This window comes from Mesocricetus auratus, unplaced genomic scaffold, assembly GCF_017639785.1.
Source record: "Mesocricetus auratus isolate SY011 unplaced genomic scaffold, BCM_Maur_2.0 Super-Scaffold_100008, whole genome shotgun sequence".
Classification (NCBI taxonomy): domain Eukaryota; kingdom Metazoa; phylum Chordata; class Mammalia; order Rodentia; family Cricetidae; genus Mesocricetus; species Mesocricetus auratus.
In genome coordinates, this window is record NW_024429192.1 from 16,220,216 (window position 1) to 16,241,992 (window position 21,777).

Here is a 21,777-nt window from a genome sequence, read left to right on the forward strand (position 1 = left end):
TACATATAAGGTTGCTCATATGTATTATATATGTACATACATATGAGCAACTTCAAAAATGGATTTAATCAATTCTAAATGTTAGAGATCACCATTTCTATTAAAGGCACATTAAACTTTTTTTCCATCAGTATTTCTATGAAGAAGAATAATTAATTTCATTATAATGAAAGTTCCTTTTTCTATTAATTATATGCTCTGTGTGCTTACTGTGTCCAATTTACAGAAGCAATTTTCTTCTTTATTTAGATTTCACAATGGTGTACATATTAGTATAATGGAAAGCATACTGCGTTGTTAATGGCTTACAAGTGAGACTTTCCTTATTTCCCTTAATGTCTAAACACGTTTTTACACATAACCTAATTCATTCAAATTCTTCTGGAACTATTTGCTTTTTTCTGTTGGAAGTGATACTGTATGTACTCCTAAAATTCCTTAGGATATAATGTAATTAAAATATATTCAAATATTTCATATATATACACATATCATATATTTTTGCCTTGATTTTAAATTTGTCATATATAGTAAGGCTTAGAAAATAAGTCAAAAGCTATGTGCAATTACTGATAGTGTATTAGTAACATTTTACTTAAAATTTCACTTACATTTAACCTTAAAATATATTTAAAATTTGAAAGTGTGTGTTTATTTTTGACTATTCAGCATGATCTCTTGTCTGTCAATACTGACCAATTTTGTTAACAGTAATTACTAATATTTTGTCTGATAACTATTATGATTTATTTCTCCTGTTATTTATGTCATCCATCACTATCATACTTTCATAGATACACTTAATACATTTATGATTTACTAAAATTTCATGTATTAAATTTAATTTTTTACATTAATATTTATGTATAACTAAGGATTAAACACAACAGATTCTTCATTTATGCCTCCATCGTGTAAAAACCATATAACAGAGTCCACGTGAGAAATATTATAGGCAAGGACTTCAAAGTCTCTTGCTTATTTGGTGTTGTCTTGTTTGTTTAAACTAGACCGTGATAGAACTTACTATGTAGAGTAGGATAGCCTCCAAATCTAGTCTTGCCTCATTATCCCTAACGCTTTTCACACATACATCCATTTATCTATTTTTAACTTAAGTGAATATCAGTAAACACAAACAAAGAAGACATATTGGAAATATTTAATTGGAAATATCTGGATTATATAATACAAATTTAAATGCAATTCAAATTTTAACCTCAGTTTCCTCATTTAGGAAATAAAAAATATCTCTAGTTATCAATTGCTAGTGATTTTTTTTGCCAAGATTATCCGCATTCATTTGAAATTATACAACCACATTTTAAAAAGGATTCTTTGGAAATTTAGACCTTTAACAGAACTGTAAAATTGTATTACATTATGCCTTTTTAAATAGGGTGTTTCACTGATGTAGACAGAGCTTGCTAATGTGATCATTCTTTCTAAGAAGCAAGCCTTAGTATTCCCCATTTCCTTTCCAATACTGTGATTTCTGTGTGTACCCTTTCACTCCATTTTTTAAGTGAGAGCTGAAACTTAAACTCAGGTCCTTAGGCTTACAGGCCAAACACTTTAACACCTGAACCATAGCCTATGTGTCATCAACTTTACAATACCTAAAAATGATTTTGTATCATTATATCTCAGCTAATATTAGAAACAAACCTCTGACCTAAGCTTTTATGTAGAAGTCAGTGAATGGAGCCTAGAAAATATAAAATAAAACCATTATTCAGCAGATTGATCCCATAGCTTGGTCAATGGCAGGAAAAAAACAAGAAAATTCGTTCAGAAGTCCTTGTCCTAAGCTATTTTTACCTTGGAGGGTCCCTGACTAATACAATCAGAATTCTATGATAAAAGGTGCATTCTCAACATTTTATGAAACGAATTTGCTGTCATCTTTACAAGCTCACTTCAAGAGGTCTAGTGATCAGAAGGACATTTTTTTTGGAAAAATACACTGATTTTTACTTCAAGCAGAGTCGTGTTTGTTGCGTCCCTGGAAGGGTGAAGATTTAAGGATTATGCCTGCCATGCGGCTTCTAATTATTATTCTGAAACAGAGTTCTGTGGGCATCCTCACACTTGCAGAGACACGTAAAAGCCACCAGTCATTTTACAGTTACTCACAACCCTGCTCCAGGGCTCCTGGATTGTCCTCTCAGTGTCCTTTCATGTAGATGCTGATAATAGTTGTTTTTAGATCAACAGGGGAAGACAAGAAAGAAAACTTCATTTAACCCTAGGCCTGTGCAGTACCTTCTGATTCAATTGAGCAGAAACGCTTCATTGGAGAGATATGCAAATAGGTAATGTTTAAACATAGGCCTATATCCCAGCCCAGCCATTGTCAATTGGGTAGTAACAGGAAGAAGAGCAGGATAATCGACACCATTATAATACTCATGGAAATTAGCTACCATGTAATTTAAATAACATTAGCAAAATATGGTAATGGCTTGAAAGTTCTACTCTCATACTAAACACTTAAATCAAGTGGTTGCCTACATGCTAGTGAATATAGACATTGTACTTTAAAATACTGTAAATATTATATCGTACATTAATTGTGTGTGTATGTGTCTGTGTGTGGGGGGGGCTGTGCAAGCTTGTTCCTAGAGAGGCCAGAGATGCAAGATCTCTACTACATGTTCACATCTATCTGATATGTATTCTATCAACTGAACTGGGGTTCTCTGGATGAGAAATATGTCTTCTTAAAAACTGAAAATCCTTCAGCCCCAGATACAAATATTCTCTCAAAAATAATACCCTACCAGGTGATTAATAGTTTCTCATGCATCCCCAAGAGAAGAAGCTAATACCTGATAGGTACTATAAGATAAATGAAGAAAAAGCAATGAATAGTCTTATCCCACTATTAAACCAAATACCACCGCAATGTTAAGCCTAAAGAGATACCCCAAATGGTGAAATAGTGTCACATTTATCTTCAGAGAAAACAACAGCCGTGTAGGTAGGCCTAAAGACCTATATCCAGAGGAGGAAGTTCATGTCTGTTATTGTAAACTGAGCCAACTACCCATGGCTTGAGTGTTCATGGACATTAAAGAAGAAACTAACGCTAGTATTTTCTTAAATCAATATAGCTTCTAAGTTCATTTTCAACATTTATTTTTATAATCACAGTTAAGTTTAACTGTTACCCCTCACCAAAGAAACTTCTTCCTTTTATTTGCAGCAGGTGGAGGCTATTTCAAAATCCACAACCGGTCAAATGCAGAGATTTGTTGCCATGGGATGTGCTGTCACAATACACAGTGAAACCCTTAGGACTCTGGAAACATTGTGGACACTCTGCTCAAGGTGGGGTACCATACATATGACAGAGAAGCTGTAACAATGAACCATTTGCAATAATATTGCCTTAACAAGCCCTGAATAATGACTATGCTACCCTAAAGAAAAATTTATAGGCTGTCAATGGTGACTCAGGGAAGGAGAGTCGGGTTTCTCCACTGATAAGCTTCCTGGGAGTTTATACCATTCTGAGTGTCAACCCTAAATACATCACAGAACAAAAATCAGCATAGGTGGTGTAAAAAGTCTGAAAGGGAGTGGGGGAAGTTAGAGGTGGTGGAAGGTGGGAGAGACGGGTGATAATGTTATAAATCTCAGGTACTCATGTAGGAAATCCTCAAATTTGCCTGTCAATCATCGCCAAAAAAGAAAAGAAACATAAATGTTATGGCAAATCAATATGTTTTGAGTCTTTAAAATAAAAATTACCTGTGTATATTCAAGTAAGTTGGTACAATCCATATTTCTTTCTACCTTTCCTTTCATTAATGCAAATCAAAACAACTCTGAGATACCATCTTACTCCTGTCAGAATAGCTAAAATCAAAAACACCGAAGACAATTTATGCTGGAGAGGATGTGGAGAGAGAGGAACACTCCTCAACTGCTGGTGGGAGTGCCGAGTAATACAGCCTCTTTGGAAATCAGTATGGAGATTCCTTAGGAAAATGGGAATTAATCTACCACTAGACCCAGCAATTCCACTCTTAGGCATATATCCAAATGAGGCAAGTTCATACAACAAGGGCATCTGCTCCACTATGTTCATAGCAGCATTATTTGTAATAGCCAGAACCTGGAAGCAACCTAGATGCCCCTCAACTGAAGAATGGACAGAGAAAATGTGGTACATTTACACAAAGGAGTATTACTCAGCAGAAAAAAACAATGGAATCTTGAAATTTGCAGGGAAAGGATAGCACTGGAAGAAACCATCCTGAGTGAGGTAACCCAGTCGCAAAAAGACAAACATGGTATGTACTCACTCATATATGGATTTTAGACATGGATCAGGATAGTGACAGTCTGCACTTCCACTGATAGAGAGTCTGGGAAACAGGAAAGAACCTAAAAGATATGCATATATGCATAGTACCCAAGAGAAGAGGATGGAGACAAGATCCTCTGAATGGATGGGGAACACGGCGAGGGGTGGGGGGGGAGTGGGACCTGGGAAGAAGAGAGGGGGTGAAGAGGAAGAGAGTTGGTCATGGGGGAACAGGAAGTTGAGGGGGTGGGGGTAGAATAGGGGGAAGAGGGAATCATAGGATCGAATACAGATCAGGCACCAGAGTGGCCTCAAGTGATCTAAAGGGATAACACCAATTGGCAAGCTAAGCAATAGTGGAGAGACCACCTCGAATGCCCATTCCTGATAATGAACTTGATGTCTATAACCATCCGGGAGCCTTCATCCTGTGACTGATGGAAGCAGAGGCAAACACACAATTAAACACTGAACTGAACCCAAGGAACCCAGTGACAGAGAGAGAGGAGTGATGAGCAAATTGGCAAAGAATGGGCTGGCAAAACCAGCAGAGACAGCTGATCTGAACAGGGGAGAGCTCTTGGACCTCAGACCGACAGTGGGGAGGCCAGCGTGGGACTGATCTGGACCCCCAAAATGTGAGTGTCAGCGAGAAGGCCTGGGCAACCTATGGGGCCCTGAGCTGTGGATCAGTGTCTATCCCTGATATACAAACAGTCTTTGTGTGCCTATAGCACAAAGAGGGATGCTCTCTCAGCCTGGACTCTTAGGGGAGTGCCTGGACCCTACCCAGAGTAAAATGACAGACTCTAGATATCCCCTATGTGGAAGGATTTGGCAATAGGGTGGGAGGGTGGGGGGAAAGGGGAGTGCGGGAGGAGGGGAGGGAGAGGGAACTGGGATTGACATGTAAAACAAGCTATTTAAAATTAAAATAAAAAATGATAAAAAAAACTTCCTCAAATGATAGTTTCCATAGGATGTATCTCTGACCTCTGTTCTCTTTCTAGATCTTGGCTGTTCACTAAAAAGAAAGAAACAAATATGACAGATCATAGGTGGGTTTCCAGCAAGAATGGACACAGCATGGCAGAGAAAGGAACAATATGAGACAAGCCACCCAGCAAGTACAAAACTTTGAGGAAAGTAGCAAACAAATTAGCATTTGTGTTTAACTTATTGCAGAGGGTACACTTATTATAGTTTGACTGTTTTATATAGATGCTGTAAGGCAGATCAAAATTTAACTCAGTATCTTTTTTTTAATATGTTCAGTGTGTCAGTTCTTTTGTGTAAACTGAAAGGTTACGTATGATCAGCTTACTATGTTTAGAATTCCCCAGGGAGGATGTACTCTTCCTAGTTTTCAGCTTTGTAATGTTAGATTGCTTTTACTGGACTTATTTATGTTAACTTCATCCTGATCACACAAGACTGAAGAAGCAGACATGACATCCATGTAGTATTTCAATAGTAAGATCCCCAATTACCCAGAATCTTGGGAGTTTCCATTCATGAAGCAATAAGGCATCCCACTTATGTGACCTGATAGTACAAAGTCCTTTGTGTATGTTGCCTGTCAATGCTAACATTTATACGTGTGCATTGGGTCATTAAAATTTGAAAGTATGCTTTGCACAAAGAAAGTTCATCATGGTAGAGAAGATCATATATTTCACTACCCAGACTAAAATGCATGACATAACAGTTAATACGAAGCTGCACAGTACCTCAAGGTTGATTGTCATCCAGTCTAACCCACTGGTCAATGGAGGCGAGGGACTTTTCAATACCTCACGGTTGATGATTGTCACCCAGTCTAACCCACTGGTCAATGGAGGCGAGGGACTTTTCAATACCTCACGGTTGATTGTCACCCAGTCTAACCCACTGGTCAATGGAGGCGAGGGACTTTTCAATACCTCACGGTTGATGATTGTCACCCAGTCTAACCCACTGGTCAATGGAGGCGAGGGACTTTTCAGAAGATGCTACCTCACACTCTTGTCAAAGTGTTTTCTTAAAGTGGAATGGTCCATGTCCCTTTCCTAGCTTATTTCGTATTCCAAGCGATTCTATCAGTAATTACTTATGCTTTAAAACAACATGTTAATAATTGATAATAATATATTTCTTTATGAAGAAAGAAATAAACAAACATTATCCCTAATTTTGTGCAAAATTTCTCATTCCTGATTCTTTCCTCATGGCATATGAGAAAGTTTTATGGTGCAGTTATTTGTGAAATTTATGAAAATAGTGTGTTTTGCCTAAGTGTTTATTGCTAGAGAGATGGGAAGGAAAAGAGTAAGAGTAAGATGTTCACAATATAGCTGTTTGATGGTTGTCAAATAACGAAAACTTAATGTGCGCTTTGGAAAATTCCATATTGTTCTATTCTAGTTTAAATTTCAAGACAGTTTCATTTAAAGCTATCAGGTTAAGACAGCTTGTAGTTTGAATGCAATATCTCATTGTGGTGAATGGAAAAGCAGCACCATCCCAGCAATAGGCTACAATGATATATCATTTTTGTTCCAGGTATACAGTTTATATTAGGGTTTGTTCTTGATCCTTTATGTTTAATATATCTTGAAAATGTATAAGCAAATCGATTGAAGATAGTAATGTAATATATTAATTTATTATGTTAAACATGTTTGCCCCCTATGCATCCCTACTTTTCCAATAAATCCTATCAATCACTGGTCCTATTCTTACTGACATAATTTTACCTTTCAGGATCAGACAGTACACTGATATTTCCCATTGTACTATTTATTTTGCAGTAGTAATTCATGCTTCCTCCACAGAATGAAGGATTCTTTGTATTTTAATGTAGAATTCTCTTTTATCTTGTGATAAGAAAGGTAATATATGGTGGCATGCCTAGGTTATTTGTATATTTAGACAAAAATATAACAAAAAGCATAAAAGATCTGAATGACAGTAAAACAAAAATACTTTGAGAATATCAAAGAAGATATAATTTAATGGGGAGATGGTTTCTAAGTTCATGACTAATCGGAGACGTTGTCTGCAAAAAAAAAAGAGTTTTTTTTGATCAAAGCCAATGACAACATTCCTTCTGTCTGTATGACTTCTGAGTATAAACTAGATTCGAGTCTCATTTTTGTGTCTTAATATATGTGCAGTTTTCCCTTCTGTGTTTTTATTGTGTACATGATCGTGGATTTCTGGAGCAGGAATCCCGAAGTGGGTTTATAGAAGTGGACACTTTACATTTTATTATATCATTTTGAATATTCTCTTCTTGATCTTTGTTATTAATTTTGCTTCAAACATTGCTTGCTGCTTCTTTGAGAAACTATTATATGTATCGCACCAATTGGGTATGTTGTTTTCCTCGTTATCTTTTCTTTGTCAAAAACAATGTTTGAGATATCAAACTGATAGATTCCATATCTGCATCAAGTCATCATCATTTCAGCTTGTTGCTCTCTGATTGAATATTTTCTATTGTCATTTCTTACATTGCTTATCATTTTTGAAAAATGGAAAGTTTCGTCCTTTTGAACTTGTGTGTGTGTTTGTGTTTATGTGTATGTAGTGTCTCTGTGTGTGTCTCTCTCCTCAAGTACGTCTGATTGTCTCTCTGTGTGTTTGTGTATGTGTGTGTGAGAGAGTCTCTGTGTGTTTGTATATGTGTGTCTTGTGTGTCTGTCTGTGTGTGTGTGCATGTTTGTGTGTGTGTGCATGTGGTGTCTGTGTTTTATCTCTATGTGTGTCTCTCTCTGAGTGTATATTTGTGTGTCTCTAACTGTGTGTCTGTGTGTATGTGGTATCTCTGTGTGAGTGTTTCTGTTGTGTCTCTCTGTGTGTATGTCTTTGTCTTTCTCTGTGTGTATAAGTGTCTCCGTGTTTGTGTGTGTGTGTGTGTGTGTCTTCCTGTGTATACGTGTGTGTGTGTCTCCCTGTATATGTGTGTGTGTCTTCCTGTATATGTGTGTGTGTCTGATGCTGAGGACTAGTCAGTAACGATTGAACTTCAACCATGGTAGATAAGCTGTGTACCACTGAGAGACAACACTGTCCATTCTGACATGGTCTTGACGTTGGCTTGAAACCACCTTTTGGAGACTTTAGGATAGTAATCTTAAATGTTTCTTATTGCGATTCTGACCATTCCAACATCTGCACATGTATGATTTGATTTTGACAGTTTTTTAATACTTTAAAACTGTGTTTTTGTCTTTTTGCCATGCCTTACAATCGTTTACATGACAATTAGCTATTATGTATTAAATGAAGTAAAACTTATAAATATAACTTCAGGAACATGTAGGCAATGTTTGAAGGAGCACTCTGTATTCATTGTAACATCTCAGTCACTTTGTAAGCTACCTATGGTGCCTCTTGACCATGGCAGTGCTTTTCAGCTCTCCTTTAGTTCAGCGTAGATGGAATAGATGGCTTGACTGGGTTACTTCACTTTTCCGAGGTCCAGAAAACAAAAGCTTTTTTGTAATTAACATGCAGTTTATTTTTTATTTTTCTCAGATTTTTAAAATTTAAATTAGAAACAAGCTTGTTTTATTTGTCAATCGTAGTTCCCTCTCCCTCCACTCCTCCCCTAACCCCACAAATCCCCTATCCCTAGTGCCAGATTTCTCTTTAAACCTATAATGGCTCCTTATATTATAGTATTTCTTTTCTTGCTCTCCTCTATTCTTATCCTGACTTAATCTTCTTGCTCCCTCATGCCCTGCTCTTCTCCCCTTCTCTTTCTCCTAACACTCTCCTTCCCCCATCCTCCCAATTTGCAAAAGCAATTCTTTTAGGCTCAGTTATAATAGCTGGTGGTCATTGAAAAAGGTCTGAATTATTTTCTCTTTCTGTTGTGAGAATAAAGGAGATTTTTCTATAATATTAAATCACAAGAAGGAAATAGTAGATGTTCTAGTGATGACACAAAAGTTCACTGTCTGGCTGGAGGATATATATATGCATCTCACACACCTGTCATTTTTGAGCTATCCCCATTTTTCCAGTTACTTGGCACTGTTTCCTGAGCAGGACTCTGTTTTTAAGTTATAGTTTTGGCAATTCCTGTTTGCATCCTGGTGAACTGAAACAATCCCCATCCACCCCAACTTAACAGGCTGAATTTGGATAAAAGACCTCAATTATTTGATAAATGTATCTATTCATTATTTTATTTACTTATATGAGGACTTCTGATATCTGTACAGCTATAACATTAGAATTCAGAATTTTTCTATATATGTGTTTATCTCTTATATGTTTCATGTAATAGCAACCATTTTTCTTCTTTCTCTTAAAATAAGATACATATGAAACATTAAGAGAAATAATAATTTTTAATCACTTAAGCTGTTTCTAGTTCTAGGGATGTGTTTCGTGGCTATTTGATGAAAAATCACTTCTTTTACAGAGATGGGTAGAAGTAAGGCTTATTTACTTCATTCTACAAATGGAAAATTGCTATACTTTGCAGACATTAGTTAAACTTTCATTCATATTGTGGATAAAATGTATGTCATTAGAGCACTTTTTGTTTGGAAAACGAAACCCTGTGGTATTAAAAGCATTGACCAGCATGGGATGTACTTATAATATTTTACTTTTAACAGCAGTCATAAAATTGCACCATTATACTTGAATTTGTATTCTAATAATAGCTTATTTCTAATAACATCTGAAAATAAGATATCACATGTTTTAAAGGTATAGGAGCAAATAAAACTATTTTCAAATCATATTAATCACAAAAAATGCAGACTAAACTAACCTACATCATTTAATTATAAGCATGAAAACAAATATATAATTTGACTATGTGCTTGCTTACTAAATTATATAAATGATTTTATGATTCTGATGTCTGATGGAGATATTTTTACGGGAACAATCTAAAGGCTGCTATCTTCAAAGAGAAAATTACAGTATTAAGTTTTATGCTGCCATTTTTCATTAAATGAGATAAAAAAGGAAAGAACATATTGGTTATCCAGGCTTGCTAGCCAATAATTATTTAATTTTAATGTAGGATTTTAATTTTCAGTGTTGATTTTCCATGTGTCCTGTGTTTTAAAAAGTGACCCTGCATAAATGTCTTCAACAGCTACTATTTCTAAAGGTTGTTTATTCAAATAAGTGCCACCCAAACCAGGTTTCTAAAAAGAGTCTCTGAGAAACTTGAGCCACGTAGTAATTTAAATTGCAATTTCAAAGGAATAAAAGATGGAAACATTAATAAAGGCTAATTTAAAAGCTTCATGACAGGTCCATATTAAATACAATTGTAGTATAAAATAACTATGGAGATTTTTTCATTTAAAAAAACAGACACTTGGGATATCATCAAAAACTGCTCCAGAATAAGACATTTGCTGCGCATAAACCACACATACATTTATTGAGCACACATTGTTGCTATACTTTATCTGTACTTGATGAACGTGTGACTAAGCACATTGTGATAAAATCAGTTTCTGAACATGCTCCTTTAATTTTGTTTTTGCTTTATATTGAACCCAGTGCATTGGGTGTGCTCCACTCTTCTGCTACTAACCTGCAGTTTTAGCTTGTCAATTAACTAATGGGAGCCTAATAGCAATGCATTCATTGCAAACACTTGTCTACTCTTGTGGCTTGTAAATAAATGCAAAAGTGTTTTTAGCGTCTACTTTTTAACTTTTAAGGACTTAGGCTACAACTACATTAAAGTCATCTGACGATAAGGATTTTATGTATAGTGACAAAATATAAGGTTTCCATTTGGGGAGTATGTATGTTCACATGTGTACAGTTGTGGAGGTGAGAGGTCAAACTCAGCTTGCTTATCTCAGGAGCCCTTCACATTTCTATTGGAGACAGGATCACTCTCATTGATCAGGAGCGTGTCGTGTAGTCTAGAATAGTTGGACAGTAAGCTCCAGGATGCTCCTATTTCTACTTTAGCCACACTGGTATTAAACACATTTGTCACTACACCTACAAAACCAACCAACCAACCAATCAAACAAATAAACAAAAAGCCCCCCCAAAAAACACTGAATTCAGATCTTTATGTTTACAAAGTAAACACTTTACCTTTTGAGCATTTTAATTAAAAACTCAGGAGGCAGAGGCAGGAAGATCTCTGTGAATTCAAGGCCAGCCTCATTTACAGAGTGAGTTCTAGGACTGACTCCAAAGCTACAGAGAAACCCTGTCCCAAAAATGCCAAAATTATTTAATATTAGTTTGAATAATATATATATATATGAATGATGTCACAGGGCATCTATGAACATCGAATAATTTCACAGATTTGGTTTTCTGATTCTAGCTTTATCTGGGTCCATAGGAATCTAACTTTATTGTCAAATTTAGCAACTGCTTTTACTCCTTAGGACATCTCACTTGCCCAAAGATGTCCAGTCTTACAGAAAGAACAAATGTATAAACTCAAAACCAAAGCATATATCCACTAATGACTGATACATCTTATTTTTTAAATTTTTTATGTAAATTATCAATAATTTGTTTACAGTAATTTAGAAAGATGACTGAATGAAACAAGGAAGCATAGTACATGTTGCCTGAAATTATTTTTATTAACATAAAATGCATATGATATGATACAATTTAAAATCAATTCTAAGCAATGAAAAAGAAGCTGCAAATATTTCCAAGTTAAATAGTTCATCCATCAACAAGGCCTCCATGCTTGTCATGATTCATAGTGATTCATTATGTGACAGTCAATAATAATTTTAATAAAATGATGCTGCACTTAAAATAAATTGAAACATTTATTGCAGACGATGTTTCATACATTTGTTTACTTCATAAAATTTGACACTAAATATTCTTTGTGATTTTAAAGAAAATTTATCTATAATTTCAGACAACATGTACTATGCTTCCTTGTTTCAGGACTATAGCTCTGTATGGAAAAACAAAAGACACAGGATAGCCAAAACAACCCTGTTCAACAAGGCAACGTCCGGAGGCATCACCATCCCTGACCTCAAGCTCTATTACAGAGCTATAGTGCTGAAAACAGCTTGGTATTGGCACAAAAATAGACAGGTAGACCAATGGAATCGAATAGAAAACCCGGGTATTAACCCACACACGTACGAACATCTGATCTTTGACAAAGAAGCTAAAAATATACAATGGAATAAAGAAAGCATCTTCAACAAATGGTGCTGGCATAATTGGAGACTGGCATGTAGAAGAATGCAGATTGTTCCATGTTTATCGCCATGCACAAAACTTAAGTCCAAATGGATCAAAGACCTCAACATAAATCCAGCCACACTGAACCTCTTAGAAGAGAAAGTGGGTGGTACCCTTGAACGAATTGGTACAGGAGACAGCTTCCTGAACATAACACCAGTAGCACAGACAGTGAGATCAACAATTAATAAATGGGACCTACTGAAACTGAGAAGCTTCTGTAAGGCAAAGGACACAGTCAGCAAGACAAAAAGGCAGCCCACAGAATGGGAAAAAATATTCACTAATCCCACATCTGACAGAGGGTTGATCTCCAAAATTTACAAAGAACTCAAGAAGCAAGTCTCCAAAACACCAAAGGACCCTATTAAAAAGTGGGCTGCAGAACTAAATAGAGAGTTTTCAATAGAGGAGTATAAAATGGCTGAGAGGCACTTGAGAAAGTGCTCAACATCCTTAGCCATCCGGGAAATGCAAATCAAAACAACTCTAAGATACCATCTCACTCCTGTCAGAATGGCTAAAATAAAAACACCAATGACAATTTATGCTGGAGAGGATGTGGTGAAAGGGGGACACTCCTCCATTGCTGGTGGGAGTGCCAACTGGTTCAGCCACTTTGGAAAGCAGTATGGAGATTCCTCAGAAAAATGGGAATAAACCTACCACAAGACCCAGCAACTCCACTCTTAGGCATATATCCAAAAGATGCCCATTCATACAAAAAAGATGTCTGTTCCACTATGTTCATAGCAGCTTTATTTGTAATAGCCAGAACTTGGAAGCAACCTAGATGTCCCTCACCTGAAGAGTGGATAGAGAAAATGTGGTACATCTACACAATGGAGTACTATTCAGCAGAAAAACATAACGGAATCATGAGACTCGCAGGCAAATGGATGACACTAGAAGAAACCATCCTGAGTGAGGTAACCCAGTCACAAAAAGAGAAAGATGGCATGTACTCTCTCATATATGGATTTTAGACATAGATCTGGGGTGTGCCAGCCTACAATCCTATGGCCAGAGAGTCTGGGAAACAGAAACTTCATTTAGTGGTTGATCGAAGAACAGGCAGACTCCCTTGGTTAAGTACTGAGCTGAACTCAAGAAAGCCAGTAACAGAGAGGGAGGACTGATGATCAAAGGGATTAAGACTGGGCTGGTTTAACCCCCAGAAACAGCTGACCAGACAAAGGTTAACTCTTGAATCCCAGGCATCAGCCTGGGAATCCAGCATGGGACTGATCAAGACCTCCTGAATCTGGGTGTCAGTGAGGAGGCCTAGGGAATCTATTGAGCCTTGGGCAGCAGATCAGTACCCATCCCAAGTATACACAAGGACTTTGGACTCCCATAGAACAATGTGAGGTGCACTCTCACCCTGAACTCTTGGGGAAGGGTCTAGGCCCTGCCCTATATGAAATGACAGACTATGGACACCCCCATGGAGGGCCTCACCCTCCCTGGGGGAATGAGGGGTTAACGGAGGGGGGGATTGGGGGGAGGGCACGGGAGGAGGGGAGGGAATGGGAGAGGGACCTGGAACTGACTTTTGAAGCAACCTCGTTTCTTATCTAAATTTAAACTGGAAAATAAAAAAAAAGAATGAAATACATAGTGCATCTTAAAACTGAACAGCTATGTTTATAAGAAGCAATGTGTTAACCATTGATGAAGTTCATAATAAAAATTTACAAATAAACAAACACAAAACTTTGGTAATATTACATTATGAATCTCCTTTCTATGCCTTATGTTATTTTTCATTTTAAATTTCATTTTATTTCTGTGAATATAATTCACATTCCTGACTGTGTGTGTGTGTATATATATGTATATATATGTATGTGTGTATATGATATAAATAATTCTGTGTGTATATTTACATTCTAATAAACACTAGTAATATTTGAAAACTAATTATATATTTTTGATGTAGAGATTCAGTCCTTATACTTAAATAAATAATTTTAGCCAAATAGCATTGAATCCAGCATAAAATTTATAAATGTGACTTTCAACAAGAATTTAAATTGTGGAATGAGTTTAAAAAATTTGAAATTCAAAATTAAAGCAAATAATGAGCCAATAAATTATTAAACATTTGGAACAAGCCAAAGAAAATTGAAAACTGTGTTAAGACACTTACCAAAAGGAAATCAGACAGCAATTTAAAAATCCAACAATTGTGAGATACCATTATACAATTATCTTTCTAACAGGAGAATTACTAAGTTTCTACATTTTTCCAAAGAATAAAATTTGCTTTTATGATTTTCCCTAGAATATTCATACTTTCTGTTTCATTAAATTCTATTACGTTTTAAGACCTTTATTTGTCCTAGGTAGTAAGTAAATAAAGTTGTCCATAGGTGGGAAAGCACAAGGTATATAATTAGCTATTATTTAAGGAATTTTCATAAAATTAGTAGCTTACAATATCCTTGTTTTATGAGGAGACAATTTTTTAAGTCAGAATTGTGGAGTTCAGCATCACTGGAGACTTAGCATAGAGTCCTACTGGGCTGAACTGGACTCTGATAGTAACCTACTTGGTTACTGCTGCTGCTACTCGTGGTGGGACTGCCCTCAACCTCCTCCTGCTCTTTATCGTCTTCCCTAGCATCCTTCTCCCATTCCTCTCCTTCCCCTTCATCTTCTTGTTCCTTCCCTACTCATCCCTCTTTCCTGTCTCTTCTCCTGTTCTTCCCTTGCTTCTTCTGCATAGGCTGGCTGCTTCTAATACAGCTTCAAATACTTGAGTTTTGATGGATAATGATTCTTCTATACTATTGTTCATTAGCACAATCACACTTGAAAATGGTGCAGGAGCTTGATAAAAGAAAGTGAGTAAATTAATTAATTAATTAATACATCTAATGAGCATCTATGTATACAAAAGATATTCACCAAGGCCAGTCATTCTATCTAAATTATGGTTAGGTAAAAGATAGTCACTGTCTTCCAACTTCATAGATACCTGTGATAATTATTATTAGCATGATGAAGGTTTCCATTTACTTGCTGAGTGACATTGCCAGGTCATCATTGGCTCCAAAGTCTCTGTTGCACTTGCTAAATGAGTTTTGATATTAAATATCTATTAAAGCAGCAAAAATTCCCCTCTGACTTCTCAGGCATTGAGACTTTCTGCAGGCCGTCCCTTAGAAGTCTGATATGAGTGTCAGTGAAGTGACTCAGGGGACGTAGAAGCTTGCTGCCAATCTGATCACCTGAGTTTGATTCTAAGACCATATGACTGAAGGAGAGAATAAACTGGCACATATCTGCACAAACCACACACACACACACACACACACACACACACACTAAATCTAATTTAAAATATTTAAGTTCCCACCTACTAATATAAACATGCCCAGGATCTACTATATTACTTTTGTGTTGCAGTCATCATACCATATACAACTAATACAGCTAACCCACATATGCACACATTTCAGATTTTGTTTGTCAAGATGCAATGATCTTTGGAGCAATCTTGCAATTTTGTATTCTATGCTACTTGAGAACCAATGTAAAGCATGCAATAATGACAGTAAATGAAAAAGACTACACCACCAGTCATGCATTTATGAACATACAAACTCTGAGAAGTTACCTTAAATAGTTGGTAAGTAAAGACATTTTTTGTTTCTCTCAGTATTGAAATTTGTGTAGTTTAACAAGAATTAATTAAACATTCATGACATGAAACCTTGCTTTTGATGTTGCTTTGGATATGTGCAGTTTCCCTTGAAGTTACACATTTTAGCCAACACATTTTATTTCAGAAAAACAGATGAACATTTTGAGGCATACAGTGTACTATTAAAAGTCATCTACAGTTCAGTTTGGTTTAACAGAAAAAACAATTTGATGGTAGAAAATAATGATGAAGTCCCATCACAGGAAACATACTACAATCCTAAATTAAATACATTATCATTTTCTTTAATTCCAATCATTCCTTTATTTTTCTTTTTGTATATTGTATCAATTATTGTAATTTTTGTAGACCCAAGGCCTACTTCATTCTGCCACCGTCTCTGCATGTCAGGACTTCCTCAGCTCAGCTGTCTCTTTGCATGTACTCAGAGGACTGAAGCCATGGTCTCCTCCTATAGTGAGAGTCAGAGAGAAATGTGCAAAATCAAAGTTCAACCTAAAGCCTAAGGTAGCTAATTTTTCTCCAAATAGAGTGATAAATCATCTTTACTGTCATTCTTGTTAGACAAAGTTTTGTAAGTAATCCACATACATACATGCAATTACTTGTTATAATTTCAAAACTTTTACTTTATTTGTTTTAATACTATAATTAATTTTCTCTAGAAAAATAACATGTTGCAGTAATGAAATAGAACAATACAAAAGTTTGAAATGTCACTGTAAATGATGGTATCTGATCTGTTTTGAGTGATTTTTCTGATAAGCTTCTAAAGACTATGACACTAATATCAAATGATGATGAAACTGATTCCACCTAAAGAATATAAATGTTGACAAATGTAAATTCTGTAACTAAAGCTATAATCTGTTTTCCTTGGCAGCATAATTAATGTTTTTTACTTTTTAAAGTTAAAATATTAAGAAGAAGAAACCAATTTTTTTGTCTACTTGAAGTTGCTTCCTAATCACCTGATTATTTCTAGCTGAAAAGGAGAAAACCAGCAACAGCCATTACTCCAACAAGGGGGAGACAGAATTGACTTTTCTAAATCTGTTTATTGTTTTCATTTTCAATTAACATTTATTATAAAACGCACAACAAGGCTTTGTGTTAATATAATACCCTCCACAAAACAAAGAAGAAAGAAAAGATAAAAAAGCCAATAAGCAATTAAAATCTAAGGGACTGGAAAGAAAACAATGAAGACTGGGCTTTGGACATTAATCCTTGACAAGGAACTGAATTTGTGTATCTAATATGGCAGCATTTTACATTGATGATAGACCATATCAACAAGGACAAGTTTCAATAAACATATAGGAGTCATAGTTTCATTCCCCCACACACACAACTTACTTAATCATATTATTTTCAATTATAACTTTTGAAATGGTTGATCACACTAGGTTTGGGTAATGCAGGCAGATGGAAATTTTGTTCATATAGTATTCTCTCTGAAGATGTAAAAAACTGTACTAAGGCACATGAAATTCTTTTATTTGCTGTGTACTTGTAGGGGATTATAGCCTGCCTGAGCCCTGGCTGGTACAGGATGAGGTATAGGGAGCTAAGCTTGGAAGTGTGGCTTCAGCTCCTCCTATGCCTTCACAAACCCCCTCCATATCCTTCTGAAATAATGACCTCTTTCTCTTTTCCTTTGATTACTGATATTTTCATTTTCTTTTGTATTTGTAGGTGTGTTTAAAGATAATGACAGATGAGAGATAGATGAGTGATGATAGATGATAGATTAGAAAGATGAGAGAGAGAGAGAGAGAGAGAGAGAGAGAGAGAGAGAGAGAGAGAGAGAGGAACAAATAAAACTTCTGAGTCTTTGCTTGTTGTTTGTGTTTGTATGATTTCAGGTCACTTTGTATTAGGTAACAATTAGGGATTGCCCCTAGGAAAAGATAACCAAAACTCTTACAGCAGTGATTAGTTACTGTATTTATTTGTCTAGTTGTGGCACTTCTCACAATTGTCCCCTTTCTGCACTGCCATACCTATAGATATTATCACATCTTGGTTTTAATTTTAACATTTTTGTGTACACAGTTGTCACTTTATTATTTTAAAATCAAATCCTTTCAACATAATCCCTTCACTAAATTTAGAACATCCCTGATAATTTTGAATTTCTTGTTAATTTCACCTTACTTACAGTAGGCTTATTTGAAAAATTAATATAAATTCAATTCATAAGAGAAAGTAGGCTTGGAAGGCCTAGTTAATCACAGAATTTAAGGAGTATGCCTTATCCAGTTTTTACGATATACAGAGTTCTTCCATGAAGTTGATACAAAAACCAAGGACTAAAATATTTTACTATAATTTTCATGAATACATTTGCATAGTTATTTAAAAGATATGAAGTTTCCTTTTTTCTGTTGCTAAAAGAAAACTCCCTAAACTTTCATTTTTCAAAATCTTAGCTGGAAGGCCATTTCAAATTGTTATAAAGTGTCTCTGTCATCAAAAGAAATTTATGGTGACAGAAAATTTTTGGCAAGATTTTTCCATGCCCACTTGTCTATATATTATATTACTAAGTGAAAAAATTTTACCTAGTGGTTTAGTTAATACAGAAATCTCTAGCACATGACAAAGTAAGTGTTTTCTGGTAAGTACTACTCTAAGCTAGAGAATTCAATAACAAAACATGGTAGAGCGCAGGCTGGAGAAAAGAAGGAAAAGGCATGAGTGACTTTATGATATTTTACTTATTTCTATATTAAAGTGTTGTCATGTTACCTGTTTTAAGAGGAAGAACAGCTCAAAGGTTTATGATGAGTAAAATTTTTCCTGACATTAACATTCTGGTCAAAGAACCCAAAATGGAAAATTAATCAGTGCTCCAAAAGGCAGTGTATTCAATCAAACAAAGAAAACACAAACCCTTCCCGTAACACTAATGAAATAATAGCTTGCCTTCCTCACAGGCATTTCTATCTTACTTTATTTAGGTATTTTGATTCTCTTATATAAAAAGTAGAATTTGAGATAATAGACAGAATGTTTAATGAGAGTTGAAACATCATCTATAAGTCAAATGGGGGTTTTATAGGATCGTAAGGCATATAATCAGAGTAGATATAACATCAATATGTTGATTGTCATGTAAAAGTATTGGATAGACTTGTTATTTACTGTAAAGGAAAAATAATTTAAGGATCCATGTCTAAAATGGGTGCTATCCAGAAGAATGAATGCAATCCCTATCAAAATACCAGCACACTTTTTCACAGACCTTGAAAGGACAATCCTCAACTTTTTATGGTAAAACGAAAGATTCAAGATAGCCAAAACAACCCTGTACAATAAAAATTTCAGGAGGCATCATCATCCCAAACTTCAAAATCTACTCTAGAGCTATAGTCCCGAAAACAGCTTGGTATTGGCACAAAAACAGACAGGTAAACCAGTTGAAGCGAACTGAAGACCCTAATATCAACCCACATGCCTTTGAACACCTGATCTTTGACAAAGAAGCTAAAAAACAATGGGAAAAGAAAGCATCTTCAACAAATGGTGCTGGAGTAACTGGATGCTGGCATGTAAAAGACAGCAAATACACCCATATCTATCACCATGCACAAAACTTAAGTCCAAATGGATCAAAGATCTCAGCATTAATCTAGCCACACTGAACATCTTAGAAGAGAAAGTGGGAGGTACCCTTGAACGAATCAATACAGGAGACCACTTTCTGAACATAACACCAGTAGCACAGCCAGTGAGACTGACAATTATTAAATGGGACCTCCTGAAACTGAGAAGCTTCCGCAAGGCAAAAGACACAGTCAGCAAGACAAAACGACAGTCCACACAATGGGAAAAGATATTCACTAACTCCACATCTGACAAAGGGCTGATCTCCAAAATTTAAAAAAAAACTCAAGAAGCAAGTCTCCAAAACACCAAAGGATCCAATTAAAAAGTGGGCTACAGTCTAAAATGACTGAGATACACTTGAGAAAGTGCTCAACATCCTTAGCCATCAGGGAAATGCAAATCAAAACAATTCTGAGATACCATCTTATTCCTGTCAGAATGGCTGAGATCAAAAACAGTAATCACAATTAATGCTGGAGAGGATGTGGAGAAAGGTGAACACTCCTCCACCTCTGGTGGGAATGCCAAACTTGTGCAGCCACTTTGGAGATCGGTATGGAGATTCCTCAGGAAAATGGAAATCAGCCTACCACAATATCCGGCAATTCCACTCTTAGGCAAATACCCAAAAGGTGTACCCTCATACAATAAAGACATCTGCTCAACTATATTCATAACAGCATTATTTGTAATAGCCAGAACCTGGAAGCAACCTAGATGCCCCTCAACTGAGGAATGGATACAGAAAATGTGGTACATTTACACAACGAAAAAAAATGGAATCTTGAAATTTGCAGGCAAATGGATGGCATTAGAAAAAACCATTCTGAGTGGGGTAACCCAGGCACAAAAAGACAAACATGGTATGTACTCATTCATATATGGATTTTAGACATAGATCTGGGGAGTTTCAACCTACAATCCTGCAGCCAGGGTGTCTGGGGGTCAGGCACCCTAAGAGAGATATAGGAAGAGATCTCCTAATTGTATTGGGAGCTGGGGGAGGGAGGGAAGAGGGAGATGGGAGAAATAGAGGGGGAGAAGAGGAGGGGAGAGGAGGACATGGGAGAGCAGGAAGGCTGAGCCAGGATAAGAATAGAGGAGAGAAGAATGAGAGATACCATAATAGAGGGAGCCATTATAAGTCGGAGGAGTGATCTGGCACTAGTGGGATCTTCACAGATCTACAAGAATGACACCAACTGGCATTAAGCCTACCTTAAATGCCCTCCTCTGATAATAAGATTGATGACTACCTTATTTGCCATCCTTGAACCCTCATCCAATGGCTGAAGGAAGCAGAGGCAAACACCCACAGCTAAAAACTAGACTGAACTCCTGGAATCTAGTTGTAAAGAGGAGTGATGAGCAAAGGAATCAAGACCATTTTGGGGAAACCCACAAATGCAGCTGACCTAAACAAGGGGGAACGCATGGACACCAGACTGATGATTGAGAGACTAGAATGGGACTGATCCAGACACTCCCCCCCCCATCCACTCCTGAACCTGGGTGTCAGAGAAGATGCCTCGGCAACTTATGGGACCTTGGAGAGTAGATCAGTATTTATTCCTGGCATACAAATGGACTCTGGGAGCCCATTCCACATGGAGGTATGATTTCTCAACATGGACACCTGGGGGAGGACTTAGGCCTGGCCCAGGATTATATGACAGACTCTGAAAATCCCTCATGAAAGGCCCTCTTGGGTAAGGAGGTTGGGTGGAATGGGAGGCCGGGAGAGGAAGGGAGGGAAAGGAAAATGAGAGTAATATGTGTAAAAAGTTAAATAAATAAATAAATAATGAAAAATAAACACTTCCCGTAACACTAATGAAATAACAGCTTGGCTTCCTCGCAAACATTTCTATCTTACTTTATTTAGGTATTTTGATACTCATTTAAAAAGCAGTCTTTGAGATACTAGACAGATGGTTTAACAAGGGTTGAAGCATCATCT